At 62.7% G+C, this 24839-nt stretch overlaps 7 pseudogenes; all 7 read right to left on the bottom strand.

Moving 5' to 3' along the window:
* Positions 1-839: 839 nt before the first annotated feature.
* On the bottom strand, positions 840-958 carry LOC142876012 (uncharacterized; annotated as a pseudogene).
* A 3766-nt stretch (positions 959-4724) lies between these two features.
* LOC142876011 (uncharacterized) lies at positions 4725-4843 on the bottom strand (annotated as a pseudogene).
* A 3757-nt stretch (positions 4844-8600) lies between these two features.
* LOC142876010 (uncharacterized) lies at positions 8601-8719 on the bottom strand (annotated as a pseudogene).
* Positions 8720-12485: 3766 nt separating this feature from the next.
* Positions 12486-12604, bottom strand: LOC142876009 (uncharacterized; annotated as a pseudogene).
* Positions 12605-16362: 3758 nt separating this feature from the next.
* LOC142876219 (uncharacterized) lies at positions 16363-16481 on the bottom strand (annotated as a pseudogene).
* Positions 16482-20239: 3758 nt separating this feature from the next.
* On the bottom strand, positions 20240-20358 carry LOC142876008 (uncharacterized; annotated as a pseudogene).
* A 3766-nt stretch (positions 20359-24124) lies between these two features.
* Positions 24125-24243, bottom strand: LOC142876007 (uncharacterized; annotated as a pseudogene).
* Positions 24244-24839: the final 596 nt, after the last annotated feature.

Below are 24839 nucleotides of genomic sequence, written 5' to 3'. Positions count from 1 at the left end.
CACCGGCAAATTGGTACGAACGGATGGACACCTAAGTGGACGGAGAGGAATCACCTTCATCGGGTGGGTGTCGGGCGGGTGGGGGGAGGGGATGGGCATACACATCCATTGGGAATGGGGTGGGTGCGCACCGACTGGGGGATGGGCGCACGTGAAGCTCTGACCCGAGGGGGGAGGCTTGGAGAGGGCAACGTACCCGACCTTAACATTGGTACCCCCACGATACGCTGGAGCAACATGAGAGGTATATGAATAAGAACACAGCGGGGAGGGGGGCACGGGCAACACATGTCACCTGAATACTTGGACTCCCATCATCTGCTTGAAAAGAGAGAGAAAAGAAAATGCAATAATAGAGGTAAGGGACACTTTTTAAAAATAATGAATCCGAAGAGAAAAGTAAAAGGAAGCCTGTGGAGCAGGTCTGGGTGTGACTCCGGATCCCCCAACATCAGGTGCCACCACCAAAGATTCCTACGTGTAGCCCATAGAACCCCAAAAGCAACGGGACGAGTTCTGGTCACACACTCCCTCAAAATGACATCCTGGCCTTCTTCTGGAACTCCCTCCCCTCTCAGACTCTCAAGGTTTCCTCCAGCGTGTCGGTTCCCACAGAGCAGACCTTTGGTCTGAGACCTGACAGTCCAGATGCCACGCGTGCTGCCGCGTGGCGGCGGTGTCGCGGCTCGGGACAAGAGGAGGCCCCACGGTGCGGGCTGGGGCGCCAGGCACCGCGGCGGGCGCTGAGGGTGGGGGTCACCCCCACCCCGGGCCGCCGCCGCGCTCCCAGAAAGGGGACAGAACAAGAGGCCAAAAAAAAACAAAAACAAAAAAGAAGCAGCCTGTGGCACCCGGTATTCCCAGGCGGTCTCCCATCCAAGTACTAACGAGGCCCGACCCTGCTTAGCTTCCGAGACCAGACGAGATCGGGCGCGTTCAGGGTGGTGTGGCCGTGGACGGCGGAGGGCGCCCCTGCCCCGCTCAAGAAGCCGAGCCTCTCTGCCCTAACCCCGCCGCCTCCTCCCGCCCCACGCACGCCCCGCGCCGGGCCGGGCCTGTTGAGTTCGCCGCCGGGTCCAGCGGGCTCCGAGGGACGGGGGTGATGGGCGGGGCGGGGCGGGGGGCTGTCTCTCTACACACACACACACACACACACACACACTCACACTCACTCACACTCACACTCACACAAGATGCGCCTCCACGGCTGGACTCGTCAAGGTGGAGCCCTTCCAGCCCCCCTCGTCTCCTCCCCCGGCCTCGGCCTCCTTCACCTACCCGCTGCCCACCCCCAGCGCGTCGCCACCGCTGACTGCGCACGCGCGCGCGGGGCGCTCGCCCTTTGACCCCAGCCAGGGGCCGCCCTCCCCCACAACCCCTTTCAGCTGCGCCCCCCCTCGCCCTGTTGTTGGGCGGCCGCCTATTCCCCCGGGCCAGGGCTGGGGCACAGCGCAAGGGGGAGGGGAGCCAGTGTATGGGGCGTCTCTCTCTGGGGAGGTGTCCCATGGGTGGGGTGGGGTGGCGTGGTTTGGGGGGCGCTGAAGAAATCAGTCCCCTCCATCTCCTACCTCTGGAAAACGCCCAAGCCCGTGGAGAACTGCCGGCACCGCTTCGTGGGGGCCGGGACCCTCCTCTGTGTCCTCCTGTGGCCCGGTCCAAGGGGCCTGGGCCTGGCCGGGGCTGCATTGGACCCCGACCACCCTGGCGTGTGGACTCGCTAAAAGTCGGCGATTAGATATTGGATTCCAGCTTCCTTGAGGTCATTTCACTAATGAGTGCACCGGGAAGGGTTTCCTAATCCATCTGTGAGGGTGGCAACTGAAAGAGAATTTTTTTTTTTTTTTTTATGAGACACAGTCTCGCTTTGTTGCCTAGGCTAGAGTGAGTGCAGTGGCGTTAGCCTAGCTCACAGCAACCTCAAACTCCTGGGCTCAAGCAATCCTTCTGCCTCAGCCTCCCAAGTAGCTGGGACTACAGGCATGCGCCACCATGCCTGGCTCATTTTCCTATATATATTAGTTGGCCAATTAATTTCTTTCTATTTACAGTAGAGACCGGGTCTGGCTCTTGCTCAGGCTGGTTTCGAACTCCTGACCTCGAGCAATCCGCCCGCCTCGGCCTCCCAGAGAGCTAGGATTACAGGCTTGAGCCACCGCGCCTGGCCTGAAAGAGAATTTGAAAGCTGACAGAATAGGCGAGGAAAGGCATAGGAGATTTCCACACCCAGTAAGGAAGCCTTTCCCGAAATGGAAGAAAGAAAGGAGCAAACAGAGACACCGGTAGCCCGCCCGGATGAGAGTCTGCCCCTGAGAGAAAGTACCCTGACCAGGCTCACCCGTGGGTGGGTGGCGAGCTAGCGGCATTCAGAAGAGCGAGGCCCGCAGTCTGTGCGGAAGACACCTGCGCTCGGGTGTGTGTGGCGGCACGATTCCCAAGCAGCTCCAGATGTTAAACCAAGGAGAAGCCAGGGAGTTCCCAACGCCCCAGGTGTCCTCAGCCCACGACTGGCTGCTGTGGGAATGCGAAGCCCGGCTCCTTGTCTCAGAGCGGGGTTCCCAGGAGGATCAGGCTGAAGCTGGGACTTGGCCTCAAAGTGTCCCCTCGCATGGCCACCCCCTTCCCCTTCCTGCTCCTCTACTCCTGGTGCCCCTCCATCCAGGGGCCAGACCTTAAAGAGTCACCGCAAGAGAATCCTGGTCCCAAGGGAGCCTTCTGGGGGACCGGTGCTGAGAGAGGTTGTGGGCATGGCCCGCTGGGGCTCTGCCCGACCCAGGGCTGAGAGATGCAACCTCCCAGCTCTGGGTCCCTGCAGGAAGTGTTGGCAAACACAGGGCCGGTCCTCCAAAGGCCCAGGTGCAGGGAGCCCAGGCCAAGCAGCCTGTGGAAGAAGCCACTTGCCGTGCCACCCCGGGAACACGACTGCAGGCCCCGGCCCTTCCCACCTCCTCCTCCTCCTCCTCCCACCCGCACCCCCCCCCGACATGGCACAGGGCTCGGAGACACCTCAGACTCTTGCTACCCAAAGTGCAAAGGGCATCAGTTGCTCCTCCAAACCCCCCGCCCAGCAGACCACGTTGTCCAGCCAGCCCCCGGGCCTCCCTGGGGTGCCCAGCACAAAAGTGCAGACACCCACCGGACCCTCAGTCTCAGTTTTCGGAGGTTTTTGCCACTCTAAGGACCCGCAGGCCAGCTGGGCCTTCGGGCAGGACAGAGAGCCCCGGGATCCCATCAGGAGGCGGTCCCCACCTCCGCGGCTCTCCCCTTGCGGGGGGCGGCAGCCGGCAGCCGCAGGGCCTCAGGGAAGACACCAGGCTGGGCCCCCCCGCGGCACAGCCGGGGCACGTCCCCCGCACGCGACTTAGGGACCGCTGCTGGAGACTGCTGCGGCCACCCTGCTGCCGGGTTTCTGGAGGGCTTCCTGGAAGCAGCGTCCACACCAAGCCCTTGGAAGGCCCAGGCGACGGAGGAGCCGGTCAGGCAGGGGCCGAGGACGGTGAGAGGCCCGGCGAGAAGGAGCATGTCAGGCAGGGGCAGAGGACGGTGACAGGCCGGGCGGGAAGGAGCCGGTCAGGCGGGGGCCCAGGACAGTGACGGGCCTGGCCGGGGAGGAGTGCGTCAGGCAGGGGCAGAGGAGACGGGCTGGGTAAGGGTTAGGGTTACAGTTAGGGCACAATTCACAATCCCAAATACGTGGAAGCGACCCGAGTGCCCATCCTTCCAGGAGTGCATCAATAACACGTGGCGCGTGGACACCACGGAGTGCCATTCGGCTGTGAGGAGCAGCGGTGAGAGGGCGCCTCTCGTGTTCTCCTGGCCAGAGCTGGAACCCGTTCCAGTAGGCCAGGTATCCCAAGAATGGACACACGAGCACCACGTGAGCGCGCTCACCGGCAAATTGGTACGAACGGATGGACACCTAAGTGGACGGAGAGGAATCACCTTCATCGGGTGGGTGTCGGGCGGGTGGGGGGAGGGGATGGGCATACACATCCATTGGGAATGGGGTGGGTGCGCACCGACTGGGGGATGGGCGCACGTGAAGCTCTGACCCGAGGGGGGAGGCTTGGAGAGGGCAACGTACCCGACCTTAACATTGGTACCCCCACGATACACTGGAGCAACATGAGAGGTATATGAATAAGAACACAGCGGGGAGGGGGGCACGGGCAACACATGTCACCTGAATACTTGGACTCCCATCATCTGCTTGAAAAGAGAGAGAAAAGAAAATGCAATAATAGAGGTAAGGGACACTTTTTAAAAATAATGAATCCGAAGAGAAAAGTAAAAGGAAGCCTGTGGAGCAGGTCTGGGTGTGACTCCGGATCCCCCAACATCAGGTGCCACCACCAAAGATTCCTACGTGTAGCCCATAGAACCCCAAAAGCAACGGGACGAGTTCTGGTCACACACTCCCTCAAAATGACATCCTGGCCTTCTTCTGGAACTCCCTCCCCTCTCAGACTCTCAAGGTTTCCTCCAGCGTGTCGGTTCCCACAGAGCAGACCTTTGGTCTGAGACCTGACAGTCCAGATGCCACGCGTGCTGCCGCGTGGCGGCGGTGTCGCGGCTCGGGACAAGAGGAGGCCCCACGGTGCGGGCTGGGGCGCCAGGCACCGCGGCGGGCGCTGAGGGTGGGGGTCACCCCCACCCCGGGCCGCCGCCGCGCTCCCAGAAAGGGGACAGAACAAGAGGCCAAAAAAAAACAAAAACAAAAAAGAAGCAGCCTGTGGCACCCGGTATTCCCAGGCGGTCTCCCATCCAAGTACTAACGAGGCCCGACCCTGCTTAGCTTCCGAGACCAGACGAGATCGGGCGCGTTCAGGGTGGTGTGGCCGTGGACGGCGGAGGGCGCCCCTGCCCCGCTCAAGAAGCCGAGCCTCTCTGCGCTAACCCCGCCGCCTCCTCCCGCCCCACGCACGCCCCGCGCCGGGCCGGGCCTGTTGAGTTCGCCGCCGGGTCCAGCGGGCTCCGAGGGACGGGGGTGATGGGCGGGGCGGGGCGGGGGGCTGTCTCTCTACACACACACACACACACACACACACTCACACTCACTCACACTCACACAAGATGCGCCTCCACGGCTGGACTCGTCAAGGTGGAGCCCTTCCAGCCCCCCTCGTCTCCTCCCCCAGCCTCGGCCTCCTTCACCTACCCGCTGCCCACCCCCAGCGCGTCGCCACCGCTGACTGCGCACGCGCGCGCGGGGCGCTCGCCCTTTGACCCCAGCCAGGGGCCGCCCTCCCCCACAACCCCTTTCAGCTGCGCCCCCCCTCGCCCTGTTGCTGGGCGGCCGCCTATTCCCCCGGGCCAGGGCTGGGGCACAGCGCAAGGGGGAGGGGAGCCAGTGTATGGGGCGTCTCTCTCTGGGGATGTGTCCCATGGGTGGGGTGGGGTGGCGTGGTTTGTGGGGCGCTGAAGAAATCAGTCCCCTCCATCTCCTACCTCTGGAAAACGCCCAAGCCCGTGGAGAACTGCCGGCACCGCTTCGTGGGGGCCGGGACCCTCCTCTGTGTCCTCCTGTGGCCCGGTCCAAGGGGCCTGGGCCTGGCCGGGGCTGCATTGGACCCTGACCACCCTGGCGTGTGGACTCGCTAAAAGTCGGCGATTAGATATTGGATTCCAGCTTCCTTGAGGTCATTTCACTAATGAGTGCACCGGGAAGGGTTTCCTAATCCATCTGTGAGGGTGGCAACTGAAAGAGAATTTTTTTTTTTTTTTTATGAGACACAGTCTCGCTTTGTTGCCTAGGCTAGAGTGAGTGCAGTGGCGTTAGCCTAGCTCACAGCAACCTCAAACTCCTGGGCTCAAGCAATCCTTCTGCCTCAGCCTCCCAAGTAGCTGGGACTACAGGCATGCGCCACCATGCCTGGCTCATTTTCCTATATATATTAGTTGGCCAATTAATTTCTTTCTATTTACAGTAGAGACCGGGTCTGGCTCTTGCTCAGGCTGGTTTCGAACTCCTGACCTCGAGCAATCCGCCCGCCTCGGCCTCCCAGAGAGCTAGGATTACAGGCTTGAGCCACCGCGCCCGGCCTGAAAGAGAATTTGAAAGCTGACAGAATAGGCGAGGAAAGGCATAGGAGATTTCCACACCCAGTAAGGAAGCCTTTCCCGAAATGGAAGAAAGAAAGGAGCAAACAGAGACACCGGTAGCCCGCCCGGATGAGAGTCTGCCCCTGAGAGAAAGTACCCTGACCAGGCTCACCCGTGGGTGGGTGGCGAGCTAGCGGCATTCAGAAGAGCGAGGCCCGCAGTCTGTGCGGAAGACACCTGCGCTCGGGTGTGTGTGGCGGCACGATTCCCAAGCAGCTCCAGATGTTAAACCAAGGAGAAGCCAGGGAGTTCCCAAGGCCCCAGGTGTCCTCAGCCCACGACTGGCTGCTGTGGGAATGCGAAGCCCGGCTCCTTGTCTCAGAGCGGGGTTCCCAGGAGGATCAGGCTGAAGCTGGGACTTGGCCTCAAAGTGTCCCCTCGCATGGCCACCCCCTTCCCCTTCCTGCTCCTCTACTCCTGGTGCCCCTCCATCCAGGGGCCAGACCTTAAAGAGTCACCGCAAGAGAATCCTGGTCCCAAGGGAGCCTTCTGGGGGACCGGTGCTGAGAGAGGTTGTGGGCATGGCCCGCTGGGGCTCTGCCCGACCCAGGGCTGAGAGATGCAACCTCCCAGCTCTGGGTCCCTGCAGGAAGTGTTGGCAAACACAGGGCCGGTCCTCCAAAGGCCCAGGTGCAGGGAGCCCAGGCCAAGCAGCCTGTGGAAGAAGCCACTTGCCGTGCCACCCCGGGAACACGACTGCAGGCCCCGGCCCTTCCCACCTCCTCCTCCTCCTCCTCCCACCCGCACCCCCCCCCGACATGGCACAGGGCTCGGAGACACCTCAGACTCTTGCTACCCAAAGTGCAAAGGGCATCAGTTGCTCCTCCAAACCCCCCGCCCAGCAGACCACGTTGTCCAGCCAGCCCCCGGGCCTCCCTGGGGTGCCCAGCACAAAAGTGCAGACACCCACCGGACCCTCAGTCTCAGTTTTCGGAGGTTTTTGCCACTCTAAGGACCCGCAGGCCAGCTGGGCCTTCGGGCAGGACAGAGAGCCCCGGGATCCCATCAGGAGGCGGTCCCCACCTCCGCGGCTCTCCCCTTGCGGGGGGCGGCAGCCGGCAGCCGCAGGGCCTCAGGGAAGACACCAGGCTGGGCCCCCCCGCGGCACAGCCGGGGCACGTCCCCCGCACGCGACTTAGGGACCGCTGCTGGAGACTGCTGCGGCCACCCTGCTGCCGGGTTTCTGGAGGGCTTCCTGGAAGCAGCGTCCACACCAAGCCCTTGGAAGGCCCAGGCGACGGAGGAGCCGGTCAGGCAGGGGCCGAGGACGGTGAGAGGCCCGGCGGGAAGGAGCATGTCAGGCAGGGGCAGAGGACGGTGACAGGCCGGGCGGGAAGGAGCCGGTCAGGCGGGGGCCCAGGACAGTGACGGGCCTGGCCGGGGAGGAGTGCGTCAGGCAGGGGCAGAGGAGACGGGCTGGGTAAGGGTTAGCGTTACAGTTAGGGCACAATTCACAATCGCAAAGATGTGGAAGCGACCCGAGTGCCCATCCATCCAGGAGTGCATTAATAAAATGTGGCGCGTGGACACCACGGAGTGCCATTCGGCTGTGAGGAGCAGCGGTGAGAGGGCGCCTCTCGTGTTCTCCTGGCCAGAGCTGGAACCCGTTCCAGTAGGCCAGGTATCCCAAGAATGGACACACGAGCACCACGTGAGCGCGCTCACCGGCAAATTGGTACGAACGGATGGACACCTAAGTGGACGGAGAGGAATCACCTTCATCGGGTGGGTGTCGGGCGGGTGGGGGGAGGGGATGGGCATACACATCCATTGGGAATGGGGTGGGTGCGCACCGACTGGGGGATGGGCGCACGTGAAGCTCTGACCCGAGGGGGGAGGCTTGGAGAGGGCAACGTACCCGACCTTAACATTGGTACCCCCACGATACGCTGGAGCAACATGAGAGGTATATGAATAAGAACACAGCGGGGAGGGGGGCACGGGCAACACATGTCACCTGAATACTTGGACTCCCATCATCTGCTTGAAAAGAGAGAGAAAAGAAAATGCAATAATAGAGGTAAGGGACACTTTTTAAAAATAATGAATCCGAAGAGAAAAGTAAAAGGAAGCCTGTGGAGCAGGTCTGGGTGTGACTCCGGATCCCCCAACATCAGGTGCCACCACCAAAGATTCCTACGTGTAGCCCATAGAACCCCAAAAGCAACGGGACGAGTTCTGGTCACACACTCCCTCAAAATGACATCCTGGCCTTCTTCTGGAACTCCCTCCCCTCTCAGACTCTCAAGGTTTCCTCCAGCGTGTCGGTTCCCACAGAGCAGACCTTTGGTCTGAGACCTGACAGTCCAGATGCCACGCGTGCTGCCGCGTGGCGGCGGTGTCGCGGCTCGGGACAAGAGGAGGCCCCACGGTGCGGGCTGGGGCGCCAGGCACCGCGGCGGGCGCTGAGGGTGGGGGTCACCCCCACCCCGGGCCGCCGCCGCGCTCCCAGAAAGGGGACAGAACAAGAGGCCAAAAAAAAACAAAAACAAAAAAGAAGCAGCCTGTGGCACCCGGTATTCCCAGGCGGTCTCCCATCCAAGTACTAACGAGGCCCGACCCTGCTTAGCTTCCGAGACCAGACGAGATCGGGCGCGTTCAGGGTGGTGTGGCCGTGGACGGCGGAGGGCGCCCCTGCCCCGCTCAAGAAGCCGAGCCTCTCTGCCCTAACCCCGCCGCCTCCTCCCGCCCCACGCACGCCCCGCGCCGGGCCGGGCCTGTTGAGTTCGCCGCCGGGTCCAGCGGGCTCCGAGGGACGGGGGTGATGGGCGGGGCGGGGCGGGGGGCTGTCTCTCTACACACACACACACACACACACACACACTCACACTCACTCACACTCACACTCACACAAGATGCGCCTCCACGGCTGGACTCGTCAAGGTGGAGCCCTTCCAGCCCCCCTCGTCTCCTCCCCCGGCCTCGGCCTCCTTCACCTACCCGCTGCCCACCCCCAGCGCGTCGCCACCGCTGACTGCGCACGCGCGCGCGGGGCGCTCGCCCTTTGACCCCAGCCAGGGGCCGCCCTCCCCCACAACCCCTTTCAGCTGCGCCCCCCCTCGCCCTGTTGTTGGGCGGCCGCCTATTCCCCCGGGCCAGGGCTGGGGCACAGCGCAAGGGGGAGGGGAGCCAGTGTATGGGGCGTCTCTCTCTGGGGAGGTGTCCCATGGGTGGGGTGGGGTGGCGTGGTTTGGGGGGCGCTGAAGAAATCAGTCCCCTCCATCTCCTACCTCTGGAAAACGCCCAAGCCCGTGGAGAACTGCCGGCACCGCTTCGTGGGGGCCGGGACCCTCCTCTGTGTCCTCCTGTGGCCCGGTCCAAGGGGCCTGGGCCTGGCCGGGGCTGCATTGGACCCCGACCACCCTGGCGTGTGGACTCGCTAAAAGTCGGCGATTAGATATTGGATTCCAGCTTCCTTGAGGTCATTTCACTAATGAGTGCACCGGGAAGGGTTTCCTAATCCATCTGTGAGGGTGGCAACTGAAAGAGAATTTTTTTTTTTTTTTTTATGAGACACAGTCTCGCTTTGTTGCCTAGGCTAGAGTGAGTGCAGTGGCGTTAGCCTAGCTCACAGCAACCTCAAACTCCTGGGCTCAAGCAATCCTTCTGCCTCAGCCTCCCAAGTAGCTGGGACTACAGGCATGCGCCACCATGCCTGGCTCATTTTCCTATATATATTAGTTGGCCAATTAATTTCTTTCTATTTACAGTAGAGACCGGGTCTGGCTCTTGCTCAGGCTGGTTTCGAACTCCTGACCTCGAGCAATCCGCCCGCCTCGGCCTCCCAGAGAGCTAGGATTACAGGCTTGAGCCACCGCGCCTGGCCTGAAAGAGAATTTGAAAGCTGACAGAATAGGCGAGGAAAGGCATAGGAGATTTCCACACCCAGTAAGGAAGCCTTTCCCGAAATGGAAGAAAGAAAGGAGCAAACAGAGACACCGGTAGCCCGCCCGGATGAGAGTCTGCCCCTGAGAGAAAGTACCCTGACCAGGCTCACCCGTGGGTGGGTGGCGAGCTAGCGGCATTCAGAAGAGCGAGGCCCGCAGTCTGTGCGGAAGACACCTGCGCTCGGGTGTGTGTGGCGGCACGATTCCCAAGCAGCTCCAGATGTTAAACCAAGGAGAAGCCAGGGAGTTCCCAACGCCCCAGGTGTCCTCAGCCCACGACTGGCTGCTGTGGGAATGCGAAGCCCGGCTCCTTGTCTCAGAGCGGGGTTCCCAGGAGGATCAGGCTGAAGCTGGGACTTGGCCTCAAAGTGTCCCCTCGCATGGCCACCCCCTTCCCCTTCCTGCTCCTCTACTCCTGGTGCCCCTCCATCCAGGGGCCAGACCTTAAAGAGTCACCGCAAGAGAATCCTGGTCCCAAGGGAGCCTTCTGGGGGACCGGTGCTGAGAGAGGTTGTGGGCATGGCCCGCTGGGGCTCTGCCCGACCCAGGGCTGAGAGATGCAACCTCCCAGCTCTGGGTCCCTGCAGGAAGTGTTGGCAAACACAGGGCCGGTCCTCCAAAGGCCCAGGTGCAGGGAGCCCAGGCCAAGCAGCCTGTGGAAGAAGCCACTTGCCGTGCCACCCCGGGAACACGACTGCAGGCCCCGGCCCTTCCCACCTCCTCCTCCTCCTCCTCCCACCCGCACCCCCCCCCGACATGGCACAGGGCTCGGAGACACCTCAGACTCTTGCTACCCAAAGTGCAAAGGGCATCAGTTGCTCCTCCAAACCCCCCGCCCAGCAGACCACGTTGTCCAGCCAGCCCCCGGGCCTCCCTGGGGTGCCCAGCACAAAAGTGCAGACACCCACCGGACCCTCAGTCTCAGTTTTCGGAGGTTTTTGCCACTCTAAGGACCCGCAGGCCAGCTGGGCCTTCGGGCAGGACAGAGAGCCCCGGGATCCCATCAGGAGGCGGTCCCCACCTCCGCGGCTCTCCCCTTGCGGGGGGCGGCAGCCGGCAGCCGCAGGGCCTCAGGGAAGACACCAGGCTGGGCCCCCCCGCGGCACAGCCGGGGCACGTCCCCCGCACGCGACTTAGGGACCGCTGCTGGAGACTGCTGCGGCCACCCTGCTGCCGGGTTTCTGGAGGGCTTCCTGGAAGCAGCGTCCACACCAAGCCCTTGGAAGGCCCAGGCGACGGAGGAGCCGGTCAGGCAGGGGCCGAGGACGGTGAGAGGCCCGGCGAGAAGGAGCATGTCAGGCAGGGGCAGAGGACGGTGACAGGCCGGGCGGGAAGGAGCCGGTCAGGCGGGGGCCCAGGACAGTGACGGGCCTGGCCGGGGAGGAGTGCGTCAGGCAGGGGCAGAGGAGACGGGCTGGGTAAGGGTTAGGGTTACAGTTAGGGCACAATTCACAATCCCAAATACGTGGAAGCGACCCGAGTGCCCATCCTTCCAGGAGTGCATCAATAACACGTGGCGCGTGGACACCACGGAGTGCCATTCGGCTGTGAGGAGCAGCGGTGAGAGGGCGCCTCTCGTGTTCTCCTGGCCAGAGCTGGAACCCGTTCCAGTAGGCCAGGTATCCCAAGAATGGACACACGAGCACCACGTGAGCGCGCTCACCGGCAAATTGGTACGAACGGATGGACACCTAAGTGGACGGAGAGGAATCACCTTCATCGGGTGGGTGTCGGGCGGGTGGGGGGAGGGGATGGGCATACACATCCATTGGGAATGGGGTGGGTGCGCACCGACTGGGGGATGGGCGCACGTGAAGCTCTGACCCGAGGGGGGAGGCTTGGAGAGGGCAACGTACCCGACCTTAACATTGGTACCCCCACGATACACTGGAGCAACATGAGAGGTATATGAATAAGAACACAGCGGGGAGGGGGGCACGGGCAACACATGTCACCTGAATACTTGGACTCCCATCATCTGCTTGAAAAGAGAGAGAAAAGAAAATGCAATAATAGAGGTAAGGGACACTTTTTAAAAATAATGAATCCGAAGAGAAAAGTAAAAGGAAGCCTGTGGAGCAGGTCTGGGTGTGACTCCGGATCCCCCAACATCAGGTGCCACCACCAAAGATTCCTACGTGTAGCCCATAGAACCCCAAAAGCAACGGGACGAGTTCTGGTCACACACTCCCTCAAAATGACATCCTGGCCTTCTTCTGGAACTCCCTCCCCTCTCAGACTCTCAAGGTTTCCTCCAGCGTGTCGGTTCCCACAGAGCAGACCTTTGGTCTGAGACCTGACAGTCCAGATGCCACGCGTGCTGCCGCGTGGCGGCGGTGTCGCGGCTCGGGACAAGAGGAGGCCCCACGGTGCGGGCTGGGGCGCCAGGCACCGCGGCGGGCGCTGAGGGTGGGGGTCACCCCCACCCCGGGCCGCCGCCGCGCTCCCAGAAAGGGGACAGAACAAGAGGCCAAAAAAAAACAAAAACAAAAAAGAAGCAGCCTGTGGCACCCGGTATTCCCAGGCGGTCTCCCATCCAAGTACTAACGAGGCCCGACCCTGCTTAGCTTCCGAGACCAGACGAGATCGGGCGCGTTCAGGGTGGTGTGGCCGTGGACGGCGGAGGGCGCCCCTGCCCCGCTCAAGAAGCCGAGCCTCTCTGCGCTAACCCCGCCGCCTCCTCCCGCCCCACGCACGCCCCGCGCCGGGCCGGGCCTGTTGAGTTCGCCGCCGGGTCCAGCGGGCTCCGAGGGACGGGGGTGATGGGCGGGGCGGGGCGGGGGGCTGTCTCTCTACACACACACACACACACACACACACTCACACTCACTCACACTCACACAAGATGCGCCTCCACGGCTGGACTCGTCAAGGTGGAGCCCTTCCAGCCCCCCTCGTCTCCTCCCCCAGCCTCGGCCTCCTTCACCTACCCGCTGCCCACCCCCAGCGCGTCGCCACCGCTGACTGCGCACGCGCGCGCGGGGCGCTCGCCCTTTGACCCCAGCCAGGGGCCGCCCTCCCCCACAACCCCTTTCAGCTGCGCCCCCCCTCGCCCTGTTGCTGGGCGGCCGCCTATTCCCCCGGGCCAGGGCTGGGGCACAGCGCAAGGGGGAGGGGAGCCAGTGTATGGGGCGTCTCTCTCTGGGGATGTGTCCCATGGGTGGGGTGGGGTGGCGTGGTTTGTGGGGCGCTGAAGAAATCAGTCCCCTCCATCTCCTACCTCTGGAAAACGCCCAAGCCCGTGGAGAACTGCCGGCACCGCTTCGTGGGGGCCGGGACCCTCCTCTGTGTCCTCCTGTGGCCCGGTCCAAGGGGCCTGGGCCTGGCCGGGGCTGCATTGGACCCCGACCACCCTGGCGTGTGGACTCGCTAAAAGTCGGCGATTAGATATTGGATTCCAGCTTCCTTGAGGTCATTTCACTAATGAGTGCACCGGGAAGGGTTTCCTAATCCATCTGTGAGGGTGGCAACTGAAAGAGAATTTTTTTTTTTTTTTTATGAGACACAGTCTCGCTTTGTTGCCTAGGCTAGAGTGAGTGCAGTGGCGTTAGCCTAGCTCACAGCAACCTCAAACTCCTGGGCTCAAGCAATCCTTCTGCCTCAGCCTCCCAAGTAGCTGGGACTACAGGCATGCGCCACCATGCCTGGCTCATTTTCCTATATATATTAGTTGGCCAATTAATTTCTTTCTATTTACAGTAGAGACCGGGTCTGGCTCTTGCTCAGGCTGGTTTCGAACTCCTGACCTCGAGCAATCCGCCCGCCTCGGCCTCCCAGAGAGCTAGGATTACAGGCTTGAGCCACCGCGCCCGGCCTGAAAGAGAATTTGAAAGCTGACAGAATAGGCGAGGAAAGGCATAGGAGATTTCCACACCCAGTAAGGAAGCCTTTCCCGAAATGGAAGAAAGAAAGGAGCAAACAGAGACACCGGTAGCCCGCCCGGATGAGAGTCTGCCCCTGAGAGAAAGTACCCTGACCAGGCTCACCCGTGGGTGGGTGGCGAGCTAGCGGCATTCAGAAGAGCGAGGCCCGCAGTCTGTGCGGAAGACACCTGCGCTCGGGTGTGTGTGGCGGCACGATTCCCAAGCAGCTCCAGATGTTAAACCAAGGAGAAGCCAGGGAGTTCCCAACGCCCCAGGTGTCCTCAGCCCACGACTGGCTGCTGTGGGAATGCGAAGCCCGGCTCCTTGTCTCAGAGCGGGGTTCCCAGGAGGATCAGGCTGAAGCTGGGACTTGGCCTCAAAGTGTCCCCTCGCATGGCCACCCCCTTCCCCTTCCTGCTCCTCTACTCCTGGTGCCCCTCCATCCAGGGGCCAGACCTTAAAGAGTCACCGCAAGAGAATCCTGGTCCCAAGGGAGCCTTCTGGGGGACCGGTGCTGAGAGAGGTTGTGGGCATGGCCCGCTGGGGCTCTGCCCGACCCAGGGCTGAGAGATGCAACCTCCCAGCTCTGGGTCCCTGCAGGAAGTGTTGGCAAACACAGGGCCGGTCCTCCAAAGGCCCAGGTGCAGGGAGCCCAGGCCAAGCAGCCTGTGGAAGAAGCCACTTGCCGTGCCACCCCGGGAACACGACTGCAGGCCCCGGCCCTTCCCACCTCCTCCTCCTCCTCCTCCCACCCGCACCCCCCCCCCGACATGGCACAGGGCTCGGAGACACCTCAGACTCTTGCTACCCAAAGTGCAAAGGGCATCAGTTGCTCCTCCAAACCCCCCGCCCAGCAGACCACGTTGTCCAGCCAGCCCCCGGGCCTCCCTGGGGTGCCCAGCACAAAAGTGCAGACACCCACCGGACCCTCAGTCTCAGTTTTCGGAGGTTTTTGCCACTCTAAGGACCCGCAGGCCAGCTGGGCCTTCGGGCAGGACAGAGAGCCCCGGGATCCCATCAGGAGGCGGTCCCCACCTCCGCGGCTCTCCCCTTGCGGGGGGCGGCAGCCGGCAGCCGCAGGGCCTCAGGGAAGACACCAGGCTGGGCCCCCCCGCGGCACAGCCGGGGCACGTCCCCCGCACGCGACTTAGGGACCGCTGCTGGAGACTGCTGCGGCCACCCTGCTGCCGGGTTTCTGGAGGGCTTCCTGGAAGCAGCGTCCACACCAAGCCCTTGGAAGGCCCAGGCGACGGAGGAGCCGGTCAGGCAGGGGCCGAGGACGGTGAGAGGCCCGGCGGGAAGGAGCATGTCAGGCAGGGGCAGAGGACGGTGACAGGCCGGGCGGGAAGGAGCCGGTCAGGCGGGGGCCCAGGAGAGTGACGGGCCTGGCCGGGGAGGAGTGCGTCAGGCAGGGGCAGAGGAGACGGGCTGGGTAAGGGTTAGCGTTACAGTTAGGGCACAATTCACAATCGCAAAGATGTGGAAGCGACCCGAGTGCCCATCCATCCAGGAGTGCATTAATAAAATGTGGCGCGTGGACACCACGGAGTGCCATTCGGCTGTGAGGAGCAGCGGTGAGAGGGCGCCTCTCGTGTTCTCCTGGCCAGAGCTGGAACCCGTTCCAGTAGGCCAGGTATCCCAAGAATGGACACACGAGCACCACGTGAGCGCGCTCACCGGCAAATTGGTACGAACGGATGGACACCTAAGTGGACGGAGAGGAATCACCTTCATCGGGTGGGTGTCGGGCGGGTGGGGGGAGGGGATGGGCATACACATCCATTGGGAATGGGGTGGGTGCGCACCGACTGGGGGATGGGCGCACGTGAAGCTCTGACCCGAGGGGGGAGGCTTGGAGAGGGCAACGTACCCGACCTTAACATTGGTACCCCCACGATACGCTGGAGCAACATGAGAGGTATATGAATAAGAACACAGCGGGGAGGGGGGCACGGGCAACACATGTCACCTGAATACTTGGACTCCCATCATCTGCTTGAAAAGAGAGAGAAAAGAAAATGCAATAATAGAGGTAAGGGACACTTTTTAAAAATAATGAATCCGAAGAGAAAAGTAAAAGGAAGCCTGTGGAGCAGGTCTGGGTGTGACTCCGGATCCCCCAACATCAGGTGCCACCACCAAAGATTCCTACGTGTAGCCCATAGAACCCCAAAAGCAACGGGACGAGTTCTGGTCACACACTCCCTCAAAATGACATCCTGGCCTTCTTCTGGAACTCCCTCCCCTCTCAGACTCTCAAGGTTTCCTCCAGCGTGTCGGTTCCCACAGAGCAGACCTTTGGTCTGAGACCTGACAGTCCAGATGCCACGCGTGCTGCCGCGTGGCGGCGGTGTCGCGGCTCGGGACAAGAGGAGGCCCCACGGTGCGGGCTGGGGCGCCAGGCACCGCGGCGGGCGCTGAGGGTGGGGGTCACCCCCACCCCGGGCCGCCGCCGCGCTCCCAGAAAGGGGACAGAACAAGAGGCCAAAAAAAAACAAAAACAAAAAAGAAGCAGCCTGGGGCACCCGGTATTCCCAGGCGGTCTCCCATCCAAGTACTAACGAGGCCCGACCCTGCTTAGCTTCCGAGACCAGACGAGATCGGGCGCGTTCAGGGTGGTGTGGCCGTGGACGGCGGAGGGCGCCCCTGCCCCGCTCAAGAAGCCGAGCCTCTCTGCGCTAACCCCGCCGCCTCCTCCCGCCCCACGCACGCCCCGCGCCGGGCCGGGCCTGTTGAGTTCGCCGCCGGGTCCAGCGGGCTCCGAGGGACGGGGGTGATGGGCGGGACGGGGCGGGGGGCTGTCTCTCTACACACACACACACACACACACACTCACACTCACTCACACTCACACAAGATGCGCCTCCACGGCTGGACTCGTCAAGGTGGAGCCCTTCCAGCCCCCCTCGTCTCCTCCCCCGGCCTCGGCCTCCTTCACCTACCCGCTGCCCACCCCCAGCGCGTCGCCACCGCTGACTGCGCACGCGCGCGCGGGGCGCTCGCCCTTTGACCCCAGCCAGGGGCCGCCCTCCCCCACAACCCCTTTCAGCTGCGCCCCCCCTCGCCCTGTTGTTGGGCGGCCGCCTATTCCCCCGGGCCAGGGCTGGGGCACAGCGCAAGGGGGAGGGGAGCCAGTGTATGGGGCGTCTCTCTCTGGGGATGTGTCCCATGGGTGGGGTGGGGTGGCGTGGTTTGTGGGGCGCTGAAGAAATCAGTCCCCTCCATCTCCTACCTCTGGAAAACGCCCAAGCCCGTGGAGAACTGCCGGCACCGCTTCGTGGGGGCCGGGACCCTCCTCTGTGTCCTCCTGTGGCCCGGTCCAAGGGGCCTGGGCCTGGCCGGGGCTGCATTGGACCCCGACCACCCTGGCGTGTGGACTCGCTAAAAGTCGGCGATTAGATATTGGATTCCAGCTTCCTTGAGGTCATTTCACTAATGAGTGCACCGGGAAGGGTTTCCTAATCCATCTGTGAGGGTGGCAACTGAAAGAGAATTTTTTTTTTTTTTTTTTATGAGACACAGTCTCGCTTTGTTGCCTAGGCTAGAGTGAGTGCAGTGGCGTTAGCCTAGCTCACAGCAACCTCAAACTCCTGGGCTCAAGCAATCCTTCTGCCTCAGCCTCCCAAGTAGCTGGGACTACAGGCATGCGCCACCATGCCTGGCTCATTTTCCTATATATATTAGTTGGCCAATTAATTTCTTTCTATTTACAGTAGAGACCGGGTCTGGCTCTTGCTCAGGCTGGTTTCGAACTCCTGACCTCGAGCAATCCGCCCGCCTCGGCCTCCCAGAGAGCTAGGATTACAGGCTTGAGCCACCGCGCCCGGCCTGAAAGAGAATTTGAAAGCTGACAGAATAGGCGAGGAAAGGCATAGGAGATTTCCACACCCAGTAAGGAAGCCTTTCCCGAAATGGAAGAAAGAAAGGAGCAAACAGAGACACCGGTAGCCCGCCCGGATGAGAGTCTGCCCCTGAGAGAAAGTACCCTGACCAGGCTCACCCGTGGGTGGGTGGCGAGCTAGCGGCATTCAGAAGAGCGAGGCCCGCAGTCTGTGCGGAAGACACCTGCGCTCGGGTGTGTGTGGCGGCACGATTCCCAAGCAGCTCCAGATGTTAAACCAAGGAGAAGCCAGGGAGTTCCCAACGCCCCAGGTGTCCTCAGCCCACGACTGGCTGCTGTGGGAATGCGAAGCCCGGCTCCTTGTCTCAGAGCGGGGTTCCCAGGAGGATCAGGCTGAAGCTGGGACTTGGCCTCAAAGTGTCCCCTCGCATGGCCACCCCCTTCCCCTTCCTGCTCCTCTACTCCTGGTGCCCCTCCATCCAGGGGCCAGACCTTAAAGAGTCACCGCAAGAGAATCCTGGTCCCAAGGGAGCCTTCTGGGGGACCGGTGCTGAGAGAGGTTGTGGGCATGGCCCGCTGGGGCTCTGCCCGACCCAGGGCTGAGAGATGCAACCTCCCAGCTCTGGGTCCCTGCAGGAAGTGTTGGCAAACACAGGGCCGGTCCTCCAAAGGCCCAGGTGCAGGGAGCCCAGGCCAAGCAGCCTGTGGAAGAAGCCACTTGCCGTGCCACCCCGGGAACACGACTGCAGGCCCCGGCCCTTCCCACCTCCTCCTCCTCCTCCTCCCACCCGCACCCCCCCCCCGACATGGCACAGGGCTCGGAGACACCTCAGACTCTTGCTACCCAAAGTGCAAAGGGCATCAGTTGCTCCTCCAAACCCCCCGCCCAGCAGACCACGTTGTCCAGCCAGCCCCCGGGCCTCCCTGGGGTGCCCAGCACAAAAGTGCAGACACCCACCGGACCCTCAGTCTCAGTTTTCGGAGGTTTTTGCCACTCTAAGGACCCGCAGGCCAGCTGGGCCTTCGGGCAGGACAGAGAGCCCCGGGATCCCATCAGGAGGCGGTCCCCACCTCCGCGGCTCTCCCCTTGCGGGGGGCGGCAGCCGGCAGCCGCAGGGCCTCAGGGAAGACACCAGGCTGGGCCCCCCCGCGGCACAGCCGGGGCACGTCCCCCGCACGCGACTTAGGGACCGCTGCTGGAGACTGCTGCGGCCACCCTGCAGCCGGGTTTCTGGAGGGCTTCCTGGAAGCAGCGTCCACACCAAGCCCTTGGAAGGCCCAGGCGACGGAGGAGCCGGTCAGGCAGGGGCCGAGGACGGTGAGAGGCCCGGCGGGAAGGAGCATGTCAGGCAGGGGCAGAGGACGGTGACAGGCCGGGCGGGAAGGAGCCGGTCAGGCGGGGGCCCAGGACAGTGACGGGCCTGGCCGGGGAGGAGTGCGTCAGGCAGGGGCAGAGGAGACGGGCTGGGTAAGGGTTAGCGTTACAGTTAGGGCACAATTCACAATCGCAAAGATGTGGAAGCGACCCGAGTGCCCATCCATCCAGGAGTGCATTAATAAAATGTGGCGCGTGGACACCACGGAGTGCCATTCGGCTGTGAGGAGCAGCGGTGAGAGGGCGCCTCTCGTGTTCTCCTGGCCAGAGCTGGAACCCGTTCCAGTAGGCCAGGTATCCCAAGAATGGACACACGAGCACCACGTGAGCGCGCTCACCGGCAAATTGGTACGAACGGATGGACACCTAAGTGGACGGAGAGGAATCACCTTCATCGGGTGGGTGTCGGGCGGGTGGGGGGAGGGGATGGGCATACACATCCATTGGGAATGGGGTGGGTGCGCACCGACTGGGGGATGGGCGCACGTGAAGCTCTGACCCGAGGGGGGAGGCTTGGAGAGGGCAACGTACCCGACCTTAACATTGGTACCCCCACGATACGCTGGAGCAACATGAGAGGTATATGAATAAGAACACAGCGGGGAGGGGGGCACGGGCAACACATGTCACCTGAATACTTGGACTCCCATCATCTGCTTGAAAAGAGAGAGAAAAGAAAATGCAATAATAGAGGTAAGGGACACTTTTTAAAAATAATGAATCCGAAGAGAAAAGTAAAAGGAAGCCTGTGGAGCAGGTCTGGGTGTGACTCCGGATCCCCCAACATCAGGTGCCACCACCAAAGATTCCTACGTGTAGCCCATAGAACCCCAAAAGCAACGGGACGAGTTCTGGTCACACACTCCCTCAAAATGACATCCTGGCCTTCTTCTGGAACTCCCTCCCCTCTCAGACTCTCAAGGTTTCCTCCAGCGTGTCGGTTCCCACAGAGCAGACCTTTGGTCTGAGACCTGACAGTCCAGATGCCACGCGTGCTGCCGCGTGGCGGCGGTGTCGCGGCTCGGGACAAGAGGAGGCCCCACGGTGCGGGCTGGGGCGCCAGGCACCGCGGCGGGCGCTGAGGGTGGGGGTCACCCCCACCCCGGGCCGCCGCCGCGCTCCCAGAAAGGGGACAGAACAAGAGGCCAAAAAAAAACAAAAACAAAAAAGAAGCAGCCTGTGGCACCCGGTATTCCCAGGCGGTCTCCCATCCAAGTACTAACGAGGCCCGACCCTGCTTAGCTTCCGAGACCAGACGAGATCGGGCGCGTTCAGGGTGGTGTGGCCGTGGACGGCGGAGGGCGCCCCTGCCCCGCTCAAGAAGCCGAGCCTCTCTGCCCTAACCCCGCCGCCTCCTCCCGCCCCACGCACGCCCCGCGCCGGGCCGGGCCTGTTGAGTTCGCCGCCGGGTCCAGCGGGCTCCGAGGGACGGGGGTGATGGGCGGGGCGGGGCGGGGGGCTGTCTCTCTACACACACACACACACACACACACACACTCACACTCACTCACACTCACACTCACACAAGATGCGCCTCCACGGCTGGACTCGTCAAGGTGGAGCCCTTCCAGCCCCCCTCGTCTCCTCCCCCGGCCTCGGCCTCCTTCACCTACCCGCTGCCCACCCCCAGCGCGTCGCCACCGCTGACTGCGCACGCGCGCGCGGGGCGCTCGCCCTTTGACCCCAGCCAGGGGCCGCCCTCCCCCACAACCCCTTTCAGCTGCGCCCCCCCTCGCCCTGTTGTTGGGCGGCCGCCTATTCCCCCGGGCCAGGGCTGGGGCACAGCGCAAGGGGGAGGGGAGCCAGTGTATGGGGCGTCTCTCTCTGGGGAGGTGTCCCATGGGTGGGGTGGGGTGGCGTGGTTTGGGGGGCGCTGAAGAAATCAGTCCCCTCCATCTCCTACCTCTGGAAAACGCCCAAGCCCGTGGAGAACTGCCGGCACCGCTTCGTGGGGGCCGGGACCCTCCTCTGTGTCCTCCTGTGGCCCGGTCCAAGGGGCCTGGGCCTGGCCGGGGCTGCATTGGACCCCGACCACCCTGGCGTGTGGACTCGCTAAAAGTCGGCGATTAGATATTGGATTCCAGCTTCCTTGAGGTCATTTCACTAATGAGTGCACCGGGAAGGGTTTCCTAATCCATCTGTGAGGGTGGCAACTGAAAGAGAATTTTTTTTTTTTTTTTTATGAGACACAGTCTCGCTTTGTTGCCTAGGCTAGAGTGAGTGCAGTGGCGTTAGCCTAGCTCACAGCAACCTCAAACTCCTGGGCTCAAGCAATCCTTCTGCCTCAGCCTCCCAAGTAGCTGGGACTACAGGCATGCGCCACCATGCCTGGCTCATTTTCCTATATATATTAGTTGGCCAATTAATTTCTTTCTATTTACAGTAGAGACCGGGTCTGGCTCTTGCTCAGGCTGGTTTCGAACTCCTGACCTCGAGCAATCCGCCCGCCTCGGCCTCCCAGAGAGCTAGGATTACAGGCTTGAGCCACCGCGCCTGGCCTGAAAGAGAATTTGAAAGCTGACAGAATAGGCGAGGAAAGGCATAGGAGATTTCCACACCCAGTAAGGAAGCCTTTCCCGAAATGGAAGAAAGAAAGGAGCAAACAGAGACACCGGTAGCCCGCCCGGATGAGAGTCTGCCCCTGAGAGAAAGTACCCTGACCAGGCTCACCCGTGGGTGGGTGGCGAGCTAGCGGCATTCAGAAGAGCGAGGCCCGCAGTCTGTGCGGAAGACACCTGCGCTCGGGTGTGTGTGGCGGCACGATTCCCAAGCAGCTCCAGATGTTAAACCAAGGAGAAGCCAGGGAGTTCCCAACGCCCCAGGTGTCCTCAGCCCACGACTGGCTGCTGTGGGAATGCGAAGCCCGGCTCCTTGTCTCAGAGCGGGGTTCCCAGGAGGATCAGGCTGAAGCTGGGACTTGGCCTCAAAGTGTCCCCTCGCATGGCCACCCCCTTCCCCTTCCTGCTCCTCTACTCCTGGTGCCCCTCCATCCAGGGGCCAGACCTTAAAGAGTCACCGCAAGAGAATCCTGGTCCCAAGGGAGCCTTCTGGGGGACCGGTGCTGAGAGAGGTTGTGGGCATGGCCCGCTGGGGCTCTGCCCGACCCAGGGCTGAGAGATGCAACCTCCCAGCTCTGGGTCCCTGCAGGAAGTGTTGGCAAACACAGGGCCGGTCCTCCAAAGGCCCAGGTGCAGGGAGCCCAGGCCAAGCAGCCTGTGGAAGAAGCCACTTGCCGTGCCACCCCGGGAACACGACTGCAGGCCCCGGCCCTTCCCACCTCCTCCTCCTCCTCCTCCCACCCGCACCCCCCCCCGACATGGCACAGGGCTCGGAGACACCTCAGACTCTTGCTACCCAAAGTGCAAAGGGCATCAGTTGCTCCTCCAAACCCCCCGCCCAGCAGACCACGTTGTCCAGCCAGCCCCCGGGCCTCCCTGGGGTGCCCAGCACAAAAGTGCAGACACCCACCGGACCCTCAGTCTCAGTTTTCGGAGGTTTTTGCCACTCTAAGGACCCGCAGGCCAGCTGGGCCTTCGGGCAGGACAGAGAGCCCCGGGATCCCATCAGGAGGCGGTCCCCACCTCCGCGGCTCTCCCCTTGCGGGGGGCGGCAGCCGGCAGCCGCAGGGCCTCAGGGAAGACACCAGGCTGGGCCCCCCCGCGGCACAGCCGGGGCACGTCCCCCGCACGCGACTTAGGGACCGCTGCTGGAGACTGCTGCGGCCACCCTGCTGCCGGGTTTCTGGAGGGCTTCCTGGAAGCAGCGTCCACACCAAGCCCTTGGAAGGCCCAGGCGACGGAGGAGCCGGTCAGGCAGGGGCCGAGGACGGTGAGAGGCCCGGCGAGAAGGAGCATGTCAGGCAGGGGCAGAGGACGGTGACAGGCCGGGCGGGAAGGAGCCGGTCAGGCGGGGGCCCAGGACAGTGACGGGCCTGGCCGGGGAGGAGTGCGTCAGGCAGGGGCAGAGGAGACGGGCTGGGTAAGGGTTAGGGTTACAGTTAGGGCACAATTCACAATCCCAAATACGTGGAAGCGACCCGAGTGCCCATCCTTCCAGGAGTGCATCAATAACACGTGGCGCGTGGACACCACGGAGTGCCATTCGGCTGTGAGGAGCAGCGGTGAGAGGGCGCCTCTCGTGTTCTCCTGGCCAGAGCTGGAACCCGTTCCAGTAGGCCAGGTATCCCAAGAATGGACACACGAGCACCACGTGAGCGCGCTCACCGGCAAATTGGTACGAACGGATGGACACCTAAGTGGACGGAGAGGAATCACCTTCATCGGGTGGGTGTCGGGCGGGTGGGGGGAGGGGATGGGCATACACATCCATTGGGAATGGGGTGGGTGCGCACCGACTGGGGGATGGGCGCACGTGAAGCTCTGACCCGAGGGGGGAGGCTTGGAGAGGGCAACGTACCCGACCTTAACATTGGTACCCCCACGATACACTGGAGCAACATGAGAGGTATATGAATAAGAACACAGCGGGGAGGGGGGCACGGGCAACACATGTCACCTGAATACTTGGACTCCCATCATCTGCTTGAAAAGAGAGAGAAAAGAAAATGCAATAATAGAGGTAAGGGACACTTTTTAAAAATAATGAATCCGAAGAGAAAAGTAAAAGGAAGCCTGTGGAGCAGGTCTGGGTGTGACTCCGGATCCCCCAACATCAGGTGCCACCACCAAAGATTCCTACGTGTAGCCCATAGAACCCCAAAAGCAACGGGACGAGTTCTGGTCACACACTCCCTCAAAATGACATCCTGGCCTTCTTCTGGAACTCCCTCCCCTCTCAGACTCTCAAGGTTTCCTCCAGCGTGTCGGTTCCCACAGAGCAGACCTTTGGTCTGAGACCTGACAGTCCAGATGCCACGCGTGCTGCCGCGTGGCGGCGGTGTCGCGGCTCGGGACAAGAGGAGGCCCCACGGTGCGGGCTGGGGCGCCAGGCACCGCGGCGGGCGCTGAGGGTGGGGGTCACCCCCACCCCGGGCCGCCGCCGCGCTCCCAGAAAGGGGACAGAACAAGAGGCCAAAAAAAAACAAAAACAAAAAAGAAGCAGCCTGTGGCACCCGGTATTCCCAGGCGGTCTCCCATCCAAGTACTAACGAGGCCCGACCCTGCTTAGCTTCCGAGACCAGACGAGATCGGGCGCGTTCAGGGTGGTGTGGCCGTGGACGGCGGAGGGCGCCCCTGCCCCGCTCAAGAAGCCGAGCCTCTCTGCGCTAACCCCGCCGCCTCCTCCCGCCCCACGCACGCCCCGCGCCGGGCCGGGCCTGTTGAGTTCGCCGCCGGGTCCAGCGGGCTCCGAGGGACGGGGGTGATGGGCGGGGCGGGGCGGGGGGCTGTCTCTCTACACACACACACACACACACACACACTCACACTCACTCACACTCACACAAGATGCGCCTCCACGGCTGGACTCGTCAAGGTGGAGCCCTTCCAGCCCCCCTCGTCTCCTCCCCCAGCCTCGGCCTCCTTCACCTACCCGCTGCCCACCCCCAGCGCGTCGCCACCGCTGACTGCGCACGCGCGCGCGGGGCGCTCGCCCTTTGACCCCAGCCAGGGGCCGCCCTCCCCCACAACCCCTTTCAGCTGCGCCCCCCCTCGCCCTGTTGCTGGGCGGCCGCCTATTCCCCCGGGCCAGGGCTGGGGCACAGCGCAAGGGGGAGGGGAGCCAGTGTATGGGGCGTCTCTCTCTGGGGATGTGTCCCATGGGTGGGGTGGGGTGGCGTGGTTTGTGGGGCGCTGAAGAAATCAGTCCCCTCCATC

Source organism: Microcebus murinus, chromosome 14 (genome assembly GCF_040939455.1).
Source record: "Microcebus murinus isolate Inina chromosome 14, M.murinus_Inina_mat1.0, whole genome shotgun sequence".
Lineage (NCBI taxonomy): Eukaryota > Metazoa > Chordata > Mammalia > Primates > Cheirogaleidae > Microcebus > Microcebus murinus.
The sequence above is the reverse complement of the archived record's forward strand: the minus strand, read 5'-3'. Positions and strand labels throughout refer to the sequence as shown.